This window comes from Engystomops pustulosus, chromosome 6 (assembly GCF_040894005.1).
Source record: "Engystomops pustulosus chromosome 6, aEngPut4.maternal, whole genome shotgun sequence".
NCBI lineage: Eukaryota > Metazoa > Chordata > Amphibia > Anura > Leptodactylidae > Engystomops > Engystomops pustulosus.
Genome location: NC_092416.1, coordinates 174,706,850 through 174,721,786, shown reverse-complemented (window position 1 = coordinate 174,721,786; position 14,937 = coordinate 174,706,850). Strand labels below are relative to the sequence as shown.

Below are 14,937 nucleotides of genomic sequence, written 5' to 3'. Positions count from 1 at the left end.
AATCTTGTCTATGAAGATTGAGACACAAAAGCGCAGGTGGATGAGACTCTGGCCTATATGAGAGGTCACTTTCTCTAGAAAGAAGCCATGACCGCGCTCTCCCACCATGAATACTACACAGTCCGCCAGCTCCTAATAGGTCTCCCGGAGAGACAGAACTATTTATGTAGCGGCTAGACAGGATACGGATAGAAAGGCGAGCAGCCATGTAAACAGAAAGAGATGATAGCGGAAAATGACACTGAGCCACCGCCCCCCCCCCCCCCCATCCTTCGGAGGAAGCTATCATTTAATTATAGAAGCCCATTATGCTGTAGGATTTGCCTTATAGGCTTATCAATGCTCACATTACTATAGATAAGCTACTACATAGTCAGAGACATGGATATTCATGCACTAAAACAGCAATCAGAAGGACAAGAGAAGCTGCAAGCCGGTCCCGGTAAGTTAATCCATCGACGCAAACCCAAATCCAATTCTCTGCTCGCTTACTGCTCCGCGTCCTGTTGGGGATAACTGTAATCCTGTTACACTTCTTTTCTGAGATGTATCTCATTTATACTGTAGTTCCAGGGGGTTGGATGACAACAAAAGCATTCTGGGTAGGCTAAAAACTTGCTAAATAACTATCGGTACTATGTATAAATTTGTGTGAAAGTATATTGGGCTACTTTTTTTTCAAAAACAGCCCCACACCTGTCCACAGGTCATGTGATATTGCGGCTCAGTTCTATATATGTCCAAGGAGCTAAACTGCAATACCAGAAACAACCTACTGACCGGAGTGGCTCGGTTTCTTCACTGTGCTGTTGTCTAAAATTAGGGGGCGTGATGGGTGTCCTGGATTAGGAGGATTGTCCGATGGCAACACCCCTAAATAGTGTCACATAGCTGCACCAAAAAAGGGTCGCGTGCACCACAAACCAAGCGCACCTACTTCTTAAATATCTGTGCAAGCCGTTTTAACCCCCCCCCAAAAAAGGTGCACAAAAGTAAACAGGGCGACCCTTAGTAAATGAGACCCAATGTAGGGCGTTGTGTGATCTCTTCAAATGGCCGATCGGGTGGGTTGTTGGACTCCCAATGATCTGGTATTGGTGACCTATCCTAAGGAAAGGTCATCCATATATTACTCCCAGAATATACATATTTCATAAAACCATTCACTATGAGGGTTATGTTGTATTGGCTATCAGTGTGGGGACATATAGGAATCATTCATCATATTAGCACTATATGGCAAATACTATATATCAGACAATCTATTATGAGTGTTGTCAAGGGGCAGTTATATGTTCTGCATAGCGACCAATCACAGAGCAGCTTTCATTTTGAATCTAGCTCTTGAAAAATATAAGCTATACTCTGATTGGTTACTTAGGGCCACAAGACATTTCAGCTTTATAGACATTTCTTCTACATGTTCTGCTCGAATTTCCGGTTTTTAATCCATTTTATGATCCAGTGTTGGTTGAACATGTGTCTAAGCCTAGAAGGACAAGTTGCCGGTCTAAGATAATGCGAAAAATGATATTAAATTTTGAAGGTGACATTTGCGTACATTGCAATGAGATTTTGGTCTTATTTTTGGCTACACTCCACAGAGCGGCGTATATCAATATTCGCTGAACTCCTGCGCCATTACTAATGAACTAATCTGATCCAAAGCCCCTCAAGGTTTTCTGCTTAACACCAATTAATTGCAGCCGAGATATTATAATCCCCTCCGTATTTTACCGCTTGTCAAATTTAGGCATTATTATAGCGCGATCGCTTACGTTTCAGGATCAATCCTACGGAAAGCCGCTGCGCATTCATGAACTTTATTGAAGAGTTAAGACCGATGTTGACTTTACATCTCAGATCTTATAATTATTTTATTGACTTTTCTCTGGATATCCTAATTATGTGATGAAGAGTCTTGAGCTAAAAATTTCCAAAAAAATCAAACAGCCTGCCATAGCGAGCACAGTGCCGCTCTTTAATATGTGGCTGTATTTGGTACTGCAGTTCAGTCTAAGGCAGGACTCATAGGGGGTCATTTACTAAGGGCCCGATTCGCGTTTTCCCGGCGTGTTACCCGCATATTTCCGATTTGCGCCGATTTTCCCTGTATTGTCCTGGGATTTTGGCGCACGCGATCGGATTTTGGTGCATCGGCGTTGGCATGCACGCAACGGAAATTAGGGGGCATGGCCAAACAAGAACCCGACGGATTCGGGAAAACCGCCGCATTTAAAAAAAAAAAAGTGTCGCGGGACTCGTGCTTACCTACAGGAATAGGCCGGTGGACTTCAGTGCATTTCGGCGGGCCTCGGGGAACTTCAGCGCAGCAGCGCCACCTGGTGGACGTCGGAGGAACTACCTTAGTGAATAGCTGGAAGACCCGAATCCACGGCAGAGAACGTGCCGCTGGATCGCGAATGGGCGGGGTAAGTAAATCTGCCCCATAGACATTGCCATGTCAGTCGTGTATTTGGGACTGCAAAAAAGTGACCCACCGAATTTGTTCTCTTGAAGGTCCAGACCATTGATACGATAATCTCAGGGGTGGCGAACCTATAGCCCTTTCTGTGGCCAAACACAGTGTTTGCCAGACAGGACTCAAGGTTTCCTCCTGCGGTCCAATACAGCCCAGGACGTGACATGCTCAGCGCCATTTTAAAGCGACATCCTTAGCTGCCAGGGCTTCAGGAGGAACGAGAACGTGTGGATAGAAACAGATTATTGTTGGGGTTCCTGCTCTGGGAACCCTGATTCTTCCTCTTCAGGGGACCCTGCAGTGAAGTTGCAATCCAAATGTCTCCATCATCTCTTTATTGTATTGTGATCTCAGGACGCCAATACGATTGAAACCTGTGATACAACAGCGATCAATAAGTTACTACTTAAATTGTTATGTTGGCACTGTGCTACATATAAGTGGACACTCTGGGGCACATTTACTTAGCCGTCCCGTCACGATCCCTGAGGTGCGTTGTCCGATGAGGATACGGAGCTGCCTCGATTCACTAAGATCGTGCGTCCAATTTCCTGCATGTGTCCCTACTGCGCCGAGGTCCACTGGAGTTCACCTTCTTCTTCCCGGTGCATGTAAGTGCTTGGCTTGCGACACAATTTTGAATGTTAAATCCTGCGCGTCGTCCGAAACCGTCGGATCGTTCGACGGCACTCCCCCCGATTTGTGTCGTGTGAAAGCCAGCGCCGATGCGGCAAAATCTGATCGCGTGCGTCAAAAAACGCTTCTAAATACGGCGCACTTCGGAAATCGTTATATTCCGACGATAGTGCGGTCCATGGACCCTTAGTAAATGAGCCCCTCTATCTCCAAGAAGTTCACCATCACTGGGCTGTTTTAAAGGGGATTTCCTAATAAGCTGAAGATAAATAATAATTGTCTGAATAAATAGGTATTTGTCGGGTCCATTGCTTGGACATCCAGAGGTTACATTACATTGTGATGTTATCAGGAATGAATAGTTGATGAAGCTTCTGTGTGATGGCGATGACCTCTCCTTGTTTTGTGCTCTCGCCATTGAAGCCTGTGATGTATCGAGCTGTTGTTGGTATCGGGCCGCTCTTTGCTTCCCCCGGGGGCTCCAGAACCCCAAGTGGGCGGATGAGTTTGTGCTAATGAGGTGTATCTAGCTTGCAAATCACCCAATCAAACCTAAAAATCATGTCTGTGTATTCTCATCTCATCTAAGAGCTCTGCCGCTTCCAATTATCTCTGACAATTCTACGGAAAGTAACTATTTAGAGCGCAGAACTTATTAGATGTATGTAAACAGCGTCGCGACGCGTTCGGCAAAATGATCGAACTTTTGGTAGCTAGAAATTCAGTCAGTCGCTTTTAGGCCTAGATCAGGGGGACAACTTGCCAGATTTTTGTATGACTAGCTTCAGTCCACCATTAAATAAACAGTCACCAAATAAGACAAGACTCGACCAATACCGACCCACATCGGATCTTCTAATGCGTAGAAACTCTGGTCTACACAACCTTAATGATGGACCCAAGCTGCACCTCCTAAATAAATACCAAAACTAGACCACAGTCCCGCTGCTCTATTACATGCTGCCTGCAGATAGGACACTATGTACAATCTATTCAGCTCCTCTTGATCTATAACATGCTGCCTGCAGATAGGACACTATATACAATCTGCTCAGCTCCTCCTGCTCTATAACATACTGCCTGCAGATAGGACACTATGTACAATCTGCTCAGCTCCTCCTGTTCTATAACATTCTGCCTGCAGATAGGACACTATATACAATCTGCTCAGCTCCTCTTGATCTATAACATGCTTCTTGCAGATAGGACACTATGTACAATCTGCTCAGCTCCTCCTGCTCTATAATATGCTGCCTGCAGATTGGACACTATGTACAGTCTGCTCAGCTCCTCCTGCTCTATAACATGCTGCCTGCAGATAGGACACTATGCACAATCTGCTCAGCTCCTCCTGCTCTATAACATGCTGCCTGCAGATAGGACACTAGGTACAATCTGCTCAGCTCCTCCTGCTCTATAACATGCTGCCTGCAGATAGGACACTATGCACAATCTGCTCAGCTCCTCTCTATACCTTGCTGCCTGCAGATAGGACACTATGTACAGTCTGCTCAGCTCCTCCTGCTCTATAACATGCTGCCTGCAGATTGGACTACACGTACAACGTGGTGACTTGGCTTTAGGTTTTTCCAATGTGAGAGACATTGGTGTAGAAGATTGTTTTCCAAGTACTTACATATTCTAGACAATTCCACAAAACAATCTGACTGTTCCCAATCGTCGCCCTTCAGATGTTAATTACAAGGCTGATTCATTTTTATGCGCAGAGTTTCTCTTTGTAAACTTTATTGTTATTTTTAACACTTCCATTATCTTCTTAATTAATAAGGTTATTAAATAAAATTCATTAAAGCTTTGCTGACTGAGGAACCTGCTCTCCATCAACTCTAAGAACATTGGCGCACAGTTATCAAGACCAGTGCAGTGTGTACTATGCAGTGTCCTGTGTAGTGTACAGGGGGCGCCAGATTCAGGAATTGTTGTGCACTTTCTGCATGAATCTGGCACCCCTGCTCTGACTTTTTTTGGTGCACCTTTAACACATTTGTATACAGTATCCTATCTGCAGGCAACATGTCATAGAGCAGGAAGAGCTGAGCAGATTGTACATAGTGTCCTACCTGCAGGCAGCATGTTATAGAGCAGGAGGAGCTGAGCAGGTTGTACACAGTGTCCTATATGTAGGCAACATGTTATAGAGCAGGATGAGCTGATCAGATTGGAAATAGTGTCCTATCTGCAGGCAGCATGTTATAGAGCAGGAGGAGCTGAGCAGATTGTACACAGTGTCCTATCTGCAGGCAGCATGTTATAGAGCAGGAGGAGCTGAGCAGATTGTACATAGTGTCCTATCTGCAGGCAGCATGTTATAGAGCAGGAGGAGCTGAGCAGATTGTACACAGTGTCCTTTCTGCAGGTAACATGTTATAGAGCAGGAGGAGCTGATCAGATTGTACATAGTGTCCTATCTGCAGGCATCATGTTATAAAGCAGGATGAGCTGATCAGATTGGAAATAGTGTCCTATCTGCAGACAGCATGTTATAGAGCAGGAGGAGCTGAGCACATTGTACATAGTGTCCTATCTGCAGACAGCATGTTGCAGAGCAGGAGGAGTTGAGTAGATTGTATATAGTGTCCTATCTGCAGGCAGCATGTTATACAGCAGGAGGAGCTGAGCAGATTGCACAAAATGTCCTATCTGCAGGCAGCATGTTATGGAGCAGGAGGAGCTGAGCAGATTGTACATATTGTCCTATCTGCAGGCAGCATGTTATACAGCAGGAGGAGCTGAGCAGATTGTACATAGTGTCCTATCTGCAGGCAGCATGTCATAGAGCAGGAGGAGCTGAGCAGATTGTACATAGTGTCCTATCTGCAGGCAGCATGTTATAGAGCAGGAGGAGATGAGTAGATTGTACATAGTGTCCTATCTGCAGGCAGCATGTCATAGAGCAGGAGGAGCTGAGCAGATTGTACATAGTGTCCTATCTGCAGACAGCATGTTATAAAGCAGGAGGAGCTGAGCAGATTAGATGCAGTCTAAATATTAACTTTCTAAGGTGAGTTATTCATTAGAAAACCTTTGTCAGATCTCCCGGTGTTTGCTTTGATGAAAACCTACATCCTATATTGAATGCAGATTTTGGAGTGAGTTTTTCTGTTTGTCTACATTATGAAATTTCTTTGTTATATCTTCTCTTTTTAAAGGGGTTAGTCACTCTTTTACATAAATCGCCCATGTCCCTGAATGTTCATCACGTGATTTAGCATTCTTGCTACTTTAGTGCTACTTTACTTCTCTGCAAACTCTACAATGATCTTTGTTTACATGTCTGAGCTCTGATGAATAGGAGAAGCTGTAGCAGGAGATTATGACACATCCTGCTCCCTCCCCCTCCCCTCTATTGGTGTCTGTCTGTGAGAAAGACTGTGAGAGCTAGAGACACAGTTGGTGACACTATTAGGACGAGCTTGAGGACTGAGAGAGAGGAAGTTGTGTATATCTACAGAGGGCAAACTTACTTATAGCTCCAGCAGCCTTTGTCTGTGCCACTGTCTCTCCTCCTTCTAATTTCCCTCCCAGATACACTAAAGTTAAAAATTAGAGAACAATGTATGATCCCTAATCTCCATTGATGAACATTTGAAGGGTTTTTTTTTTTGTAAGGGGTCACCGTGCCCCTAGAACAGTGTTTTAGAAAAGTATCCACTTAACATTCTGCTAGAATTCTGCTCCACTCTTCTTTTAGTCTCTTCTGCAGGTTTCTTGGCCATAACTTTGTCACAGAGGATTTTCCAAAGGTTTTCTATTGGGTTTAGATCAGGATTCTGGTTCGTGGCCATTTCATAGTTCCAATGTTTTCTATTTCACTGAACTGTGTTACCCGTTTTGCTGTGTGACAGGGACATTGTCATGCAGGAAAATTCCTGGATGAACACAAGGAATGAACCACGTGTTGTTGATGAAGGTTCTGATACACACTTGCTTTCACTCTTCCATGTAGCTGTATGAGAAGTCCAACTCCTCCTGCAGAGAACATTTCCCAATCCATGACACTTCCTCCACCACCTTTCACTCGCTTCTTTACACACTTTGTGTTCAGTCTTTCCCCAGTTCGTTGATGGGGCACATTTACTTACCTGGTCCAGTCGCGATCCCACGGCGCGTTGTGCGACGCGTTGTCCGACGAGGATTCGGGTTCTGCCAGGATTCATTAAGGTTGTGCACCTGACATCCAGCAGGCGTCGCTGCTGTGCCGAGGTCCGCCGGAGTACACCTTCTACTTCCTGGTGCATGTAAATGCTGATCTTGCAACACAAATTTTTTTTAAAATTCCGCGGTTTGCCCGAATCCATCGGGTTGTCCGACAGCCACGCCCCGCTGATTTCTGTCGTGGCTTGGATGCGCCACGATCCGATCGTGTGCGCCAAAACCCAGGCCAATTTAGCGCATAGCGGCGCAAAACAGAAATATTCGGGAAAACCCCACGGAAACAGGGCTGCAGGACCCTTAGTAAATGTGCCCCAATGTTTCCCATCATACCCAAATGAAATAAACTTGCTTTCATCACTAAAATGAAATGTGGAGCACTTCTCCTCTGTCTACACAGCACGTTCCTAAGCAAAGGTGAGTCTAACCTGTCGATTCTTTTTGCTAATAACAGGCTTGGTCACTACAGAGTGGACTTTCAGTCCAAATGCTCTCAGACCTTGAGACACTGTATGATGAGACAGATCCTTACCCTGTTCAGTGGTGAACTGGTGATAATTTCAGCTGCAGTGAAATTATTACCCATGGAGATTCTCCACATTATTCTGTCCTCTCTCATACTTGCCTTTCAAGGACGACCACCCTTCTTAGAGAACTTGAATGAGTACTCATTTTAGATATTTAAACATTCTAGAAATTAGAGACCAATTGGAGCAACCAACTTCTCTTGCTATGGCTGATAGGGTCACCCCTTTGGCCTTAATCTGGACAACCTGCTACCGGAGGGTTTCAGTCACTTTAGATTGGCACATCACTATTGCAAAGTTAGTGAAAACTGAAAAGTTTGGCGCCAGTTATATTGTCAGATAATTAAGGAAATTAGCACCAGGTGCCAAACTAACTGAAATAATTTGCAGGTGTCTGAAAGTGTTCTCTAATTTTGATCAGTGTCTTCTATAATTATCTAATTTGCATTTTAATTCTGTGCTTTAGAGTATGTACAATGTACGAAATTAAAATAAAAAAAATAAAATAAAATAAATTAAAATACTAAAAACTGATATATTATTCATGTTCCATGTATCCACATAGGACTGAGAATGATCTTAAAATTTAGGAAATTGTGTGTCGTTCTCTAATTTTGATCTCTGTATTGAATGTTAGTTTAGGAAGGGAGAACCTGTTAATATTTAAAGGTGTAATTTCTTGGTTATGTATTTATGGTATATCCATATTATACACCATTATGGGGCACATTTACATACCTTGTCCCGCAAGTGCACGAAAGTGCATTGTTCGTGTATAATGCACTCTGCCGCGATTGACTAAGATGGTGAGCCCGATATCCTGCATGTGTCGCTTCCCCGCTCAGATCCGACAGAGTTCACCTTCTTCTTCCCGGTGCATGTAAGTGCTTGATCTTGCGACACAACTTGAAAGTTAAATCCGCCCGAATCCGAATCAGTTGGATCGTCCGACGGCCGCCCCCCGTTCCTTGTCGCATGGAAGCAGCGCAGCTGTGCCACAATTGCGTGCGACACAATCCCAGTGCAAACCCATGTTAAATACCTGTCAAAGCTGCGCAAATCCCAAAAACTGTGAACAAACCGACTACAGTGCGATCCGCGACCCTTAGTAAATAAAAACTTTAGAAGGGCATCCTGTGACCCTGTCCTGCCATGCCGGGCTGTTTCAATAATTCCCAATGGAGTGAAAAGAGGCTACTTATTCCACTTGGATGTGGCAACACAGAAATTTTAGGTTCCAGCGTTAGAATCCCACTTAAAAACTGAGGGGAAAAATGGAAAAGCTTATGGTAAAACTTAACCTTGCATAATGTGTCAAGCTCGGCTCTGCTCCACCCATGTCACACAACGCCCCTTTACGTGCCATAAACTAGATGACGAGGGGGCAGAACGTTGTCACATTCCAAAACAACATCAGCTCACTTGGATGTTGCGGATTTCCAAGGGGAAACAATAGCGTCGGATAATTGTTTTGGAACGCTCAGACGTGTTGTGTTTGGTCTTCCTTTCTTGATCTCTCCCCGGAGGCCCATTATGGTAATTTCTCCCTTCTATAACTGGCAAATTGCATAACGAGCCAGATGATAAAGTAGTGAGAAAGAAGGAAATTTGCATTTTAATACATCTGTCGCAATCATTTGCAGGCACTAGGTTGGGGTGAGGGGGTGCGAATGGGAAAAAGGAACAGTCCATATAGACGTCATGTAGAGGGACCCTCGGGACCTCCCTTTTATATGTAACGGAGCTGAACAAATAATCGCTTTATTATTTAGATATCCCCCGGCTTGGCTACAGTTTTATCTCCATCCCCAGAGACTCTCCGCAGGGAAATCTTACTTACTTTCTGTATAGTCTCTGCTCATATAAGATCTGGATTCTAGAACACGAGGCCAAGCTGTAGACCAGAGGAATCCGACTCTAGGGAAGCGTGATGTACGATGGCCATATTTTCTAGGTTCCCTATGGATTATCTAAATAAAGCCTCCCGCGGTTGCAAATTTAAGAGATAATAAGGTCCCTAATATTTCTATTTTGTAGATTTGGTCTCGGGATGTTTTGAGTGAATATTATTATATTTTAGAAACCGATAACTTTGTGAGTAGTAGAATGTAATTTGGAAGAAGTTGGTTAAAATGGTGGATTGTAATTTGGCAGATTGGGACTATTTATGGTATTTATGAGCAAAATAATGGTAACAGAAATACCTACCAGGTAAGTCAGACTGTAGGTGGTGGACGTGGACCCTGTCCCAGCTTTCTTTTTCTTAATTATAGAAACCAAATTGATTTCTAACCATATGTATGATTGTAGAAGAGAAGACTGTATAGAGTATAGTGCCTTACTTTAGGGTTGTTGGGGTATTTTTAGGAATCTTGGATAACCCATTGGGGCCTGGAAAGGGCCAACCAAAAAAGAGAAAGTGTGCTTACCAATAGCCTCGGCTATTGGTAAGTCCAAAATTTGGGTCCATTTAGGTCCAAAATGGCTGATTGGGAACATTTGGGTCTGGGTTTCAACATTGTAGCAGTCTATCAGTCTTCACCATGGAAGTGTTGGGGGTCACCGTCCTGCTCTATCCAATCTACGGTCTCAATGGGCTACTAGACCTCACTTGTGATGTTAGAGGCAGTGATGCCCCATTGCTCACTAATTGTCCACAGCATGTTCAGTGATCCTGGCAATTACAGTCATCCGAGCCATCGGTGCTGAAGACTGGAAAATTGTCACAACCCTTCCCCCAGTGGTGGCTGTAGAACCCCAGGTGGGATTTTAAAGGACATTACATTTCCTCATAGTGGAAAGGCCAAAGACAAGGGGGGTTTGTGGGGGCTATAGAAAAAGAGATGTTATAGTGGTCCGTCCTCTGTAGCCCCTTTTTAAAAAGATAGACAACATAAAAAGCAGCACTATCAGGAGGGGCTACAGAAACGGGGACAGCTGCAGGAAAGGGGCATTTTAGACCGTGGGCTGTTGGAAATGGCACATTATATGGCAGGGGGCATGTATGATCGCCTTCTCCATCAATTTCATGATCCATGGGTACCCCAATTAAATAATACCACAAAATGCAGTACATAACTCTTTGACCTTGGGAAGAGGGGTAGGGGGGCGTCTTTCTATAATTTGCCTCTTGCTGCAGCTACACCCTCCCCAGGGACTCACCACACACTACCAGGGAGCCAGGTAATGTAAGATAAACTATTATAAAGTACTGAAATGAATAAGAATGTTGACAAAGTAGCTTTAAAATTGGCATAGCTGAGGCTATTTGAAACACATGCCTGGTGACAGTACTTTCCCTAGCACCTGCCCTGTTCTCACCATTTTTCACCCCTCTATTATTTACTTCCTAGTGAAAGTCAAAACTAATGCAAACACGTGTAAAACTGGTAGTGTGAAGCAACACGGACACAAATAGGTCTAACTTAACACTGGATTGTGCTGGAAATGTAAACTATAGTGACAACTCTCGTCCTGCACTATAGCAGACTATCAGTAGTTTAATGCAGTGCTTAACATTGCCCTAAAAGGGGCAATTATTTCAGATATCTACCTGTCCCTAATAACAGTAGCCTCCTATCCCTACCTAAGTACCCTGAAAAAGTCATTGGTATTTCTAAGGTCTCTGCCTGTCTGATTGACCCTATAAAGAGCAGAAACCTCTCCTTAGCTCTGTCTCCTGTGTATAATAACATCAGGACATGTGACCCTGCTCTTATACAGCAGAATCAGCAATATGCTATGGGTATAACTACCAAAATATCCTACAAGAGAGAAGACAAATACAATATTTGACCAGTAAAACACAATCGCTTTAATAAAACAAAACAATACATAAACTTGAAATAAAATATCTTGGTATACAACTGGTTTTGGGGGAAACAAGTTAGTTCTCCCACAGAGGCAGTATGTGTTGGTTTGTCTCATCTCTGTAATGGCTCAGCAGGCAATCAACCATTTTGGACCCAAATTTAGAGGTTTGGACCTGCTCATCACTAGATGGGTCTTAGCTGGGTGTTCCAGTACGAAGATGGGTCTTGGCCGAGACCTCAGGCATGAAGATGGGTCTTGGCTGGGTCTTTCAGTATAAAGATGGGTCTTGGCCATGAACTCCAGCCTATACTTGGTCTTCCTGTATGAAGATGGGTCATGGCCGGGACCTCAGGCATGACGATGGGTCGTGGCTGGGTCTTCCAGTATGAAGATGGGTCATGGCCGGGACGTCAGGCATGAAGATGGGTCTTGGCTGGGTCTTCCAGCATAAAGATGGGTCTTGGCTATAAACTACAGCCTATACTTGGTCTTCCTGTATGAAAATGGGTCATGACCGGGACCTCAGGCATGAAGATGGGTCGTGGCTGGGTCTTCCAGTATGAAGATGGGTCATGGCCGGGACATCAGGCATGAAGATGGTTCTTGACTGGGTCTTCCAGTATAAAGATGGGTTTTGGCCGCGACCTCCAGCCCATACTGGGTCTTCCAGTATGAAGATGGGTCTTGGCCGGGATCTCAGGCATGAAGATGATCCTTGGCCGTGATCTCCAGCATGAAGATGGGTTATGGCTGGGTCTTCCATCATGAAGATGGTTTGTGGCTGGGTCTTCCAGTATAAGGATGGGTCTTGGCTTAGACCTCCAGCATGAAACTGGGTCATGGCCCAGTCTTCAGCATGATGATGGGTCGTAGCTATGTCTTCATCAAGAAATACAATCCACTATAAGAAAGAATACAATGCAATATTTTACCAGTTAAACACAATCACTTTAATTAAACAAAACAATACATAAACTTTAAATAAAATCCTTTTTTTAAAAATGAGTGACGGTCTACAATTGGTTTTGGGGGCAACATGGTGACCCTCCCACACAGGCAGAATGTGTTAGTTTGTCTCATCTCTGTAATGGCTCAGCAGGCAGTCAACCATTTTGTTCCCGAATTTCGAGGTTCGGACCTGCTCATTACTAGATGGTTCTTAGCCGGGTCTTCCAGTTTGAAGATGGGTCATGGCGGGACATCAGGCATGAAGATGGGTCTTCCAGTTTAAAGATGGGTCTTGCAGCATGAAACTGGGTTATGGCCACTATATGGTTCTTAGCTTGGTCTTCCAGTATGAAGATCGGTCTTGGCCGTGACCTCCAGCCCATACCTTGTCTTCCAGTATGAAGATTGATCTTGGCCAGGACCTCAGGCATGAAGATGGGTCTTGGCTGCAACCTCTAGCATGAAGCTGGGTAATGGCCACTAGATGGTACTTAGCTGGGTCTTCCAGTATGAAGATGGGTTTTGGCCACAACCGCCAGCATGAAGCTAGGCCATGGCCACTAGATGGTTCTTAGCTGGGTCTTCCAGTATGAAGATGGGTCATGTTCGGGACCTCAGGCATGAAGATGGGTCGTGGCTGGGTCTTCTAGTATAAAGATGGGTCTTGACCATCAGAACTTATCTGACCCCAATGCAGCTACGATGGAGCTTTTAATCACAGAGCCAGGAGAGAAATGGGCTTAATGTTTACAGACACAGGTTACTTTGATATGAGTTGCCCAAGTTGCTGTCTACCAGAAATAGCTCCCCTCACCCCTTACTGTAGCGAATGCAATTAGAAACCGAGCAGAAGACGCTGAGCGTCTCGTATGTGATGTGATGAATTGCTGTACATAATCAGAACACAATGTTTCAGGAGCGTTCTCACATTGTCAGATGATTCATTCTGTTCTAGAATATGCACTCGTGTCTAACCCGGCATCAATTACCTGTATACAATGAGACGGGACCACATCGCTATCGCGTGTATACGATTGGGACGACTGATCAATAAATCTACAGTAACAGACACATCCATGGGAACAATCTGTAATGAAAGATCCCAAAAATCCTAGATCATAATCTACATAGTAATAGTAACCGAAATCCTGAACCAGGGTTATGTGTGCCCTACAGGGTTTCCAGGGGGTTCTTGCACTATGCATGGTTCATGTAGTTTATGACCAAGGGCTATCTGCGGGCCAATCAAAGCTCCTGATCTAAACATTAAAAAATTCCCTTGGTGTAAAGTTTATTATAAAGATCACATTTAGGTCATTGGGAAAATTATGTAATACAGAGCCAGACAGCCAGACAGCAAAATTGATTAGACCCCAGGCCAAATCAAAAGCCAAAATTCAGATCCCAGACCAAATGACAAAATTCACTTAGTCTCAAGACCAAACCCCAAAATAAATTCAGACCAAACACCGGAACTCTACATTATCCTCCAGACTAGACAAAATGTAGACCCTAAGACCCGACTTATCATTAGTGGGCACCACCTCCTCCAAGCTCCACTGGATTTAAAGTAATAGAACATCAGTATTCAATTATCTCGATCCCAATGGTCTAAGGAAGGGCCTGTAACATTAGCAAACAGGGTAAAGGGCCAATAAGACAAGGGTCAAGCCTCTCCTAATGTATCCTTATAATGTAGGGCTAATGCAGTAGGTAGGTACCCCTTTACATTGTCAGGTTCCTCCCCTTCTCCCTGAAAGTAGGAGGAGTGAACATCAGCAGCAACTAGTGATTGGCTGTTGCCCCTGTTCAGGGTGTTTCCCCAAATGACATTACTGTCCTTATATGGAGAGTGACCTCAGCGGAGGCCGGTGGAGGATGCAATACTTTGCATCCGTGCCCCATAGGCTCTTATGGCCTCCGTTGAGCATATGCGTGACGGTATACAATTGGTTTTGGGGGCAACATGGTGACCCTCCCATAGAGGCAGAATGTGTTAGTTTGTCTCATCTCTGTAATGGCTCAGCAGGCAGTCAACCATTTTGTTCCTCAATTTCGAGGTTCGGATCTGCTCATCACTAGAAGGGTCCTAGTCGGGACTTCCAGTTTGAAGATGGGTCATGGCGGGACCTCAAGCATGAAGATGGGCCTTGGCTGGGTCTTCCAGTTTAAAGATGGGTTTTGCAGCTTGGTCTTCCAGTATGAGAATGGGTCATGGCCGGGACCTCAGGCATGAAGATGGGTCTTGGCTGGGTCTTCCAGTATGAAGATGGGTTTTGGCCGCAACCTCCAGCATGAAGCTAGGCCATGGCCACTAGATGGTTCTTAGCCGGGTCTTCCAGTATGAAGATGGGTCAT

General features: G+C 44.5%; 1 long non-coding RNA gene across 1 annotated transcript in view; it reads left to right on the top strand.

Moving 5' to 3' along the window:
* Positions 1–314: 314 nt before the first annotated feature.
* Positions 315–14,937, top strand: part of LOC140065067 (uncharacterized) — a 177,152-nt gene continuing 162,529 nt past the window's right edge. The window contains exon 1 of the long non-coding RNA XR_011847858.1: positions 315–442. This is a non-coding gene — a long non-coding RNA (uncharacterized lncRNA). The remainder of the gene's footprint in view (positions 443–14,937) is intronic.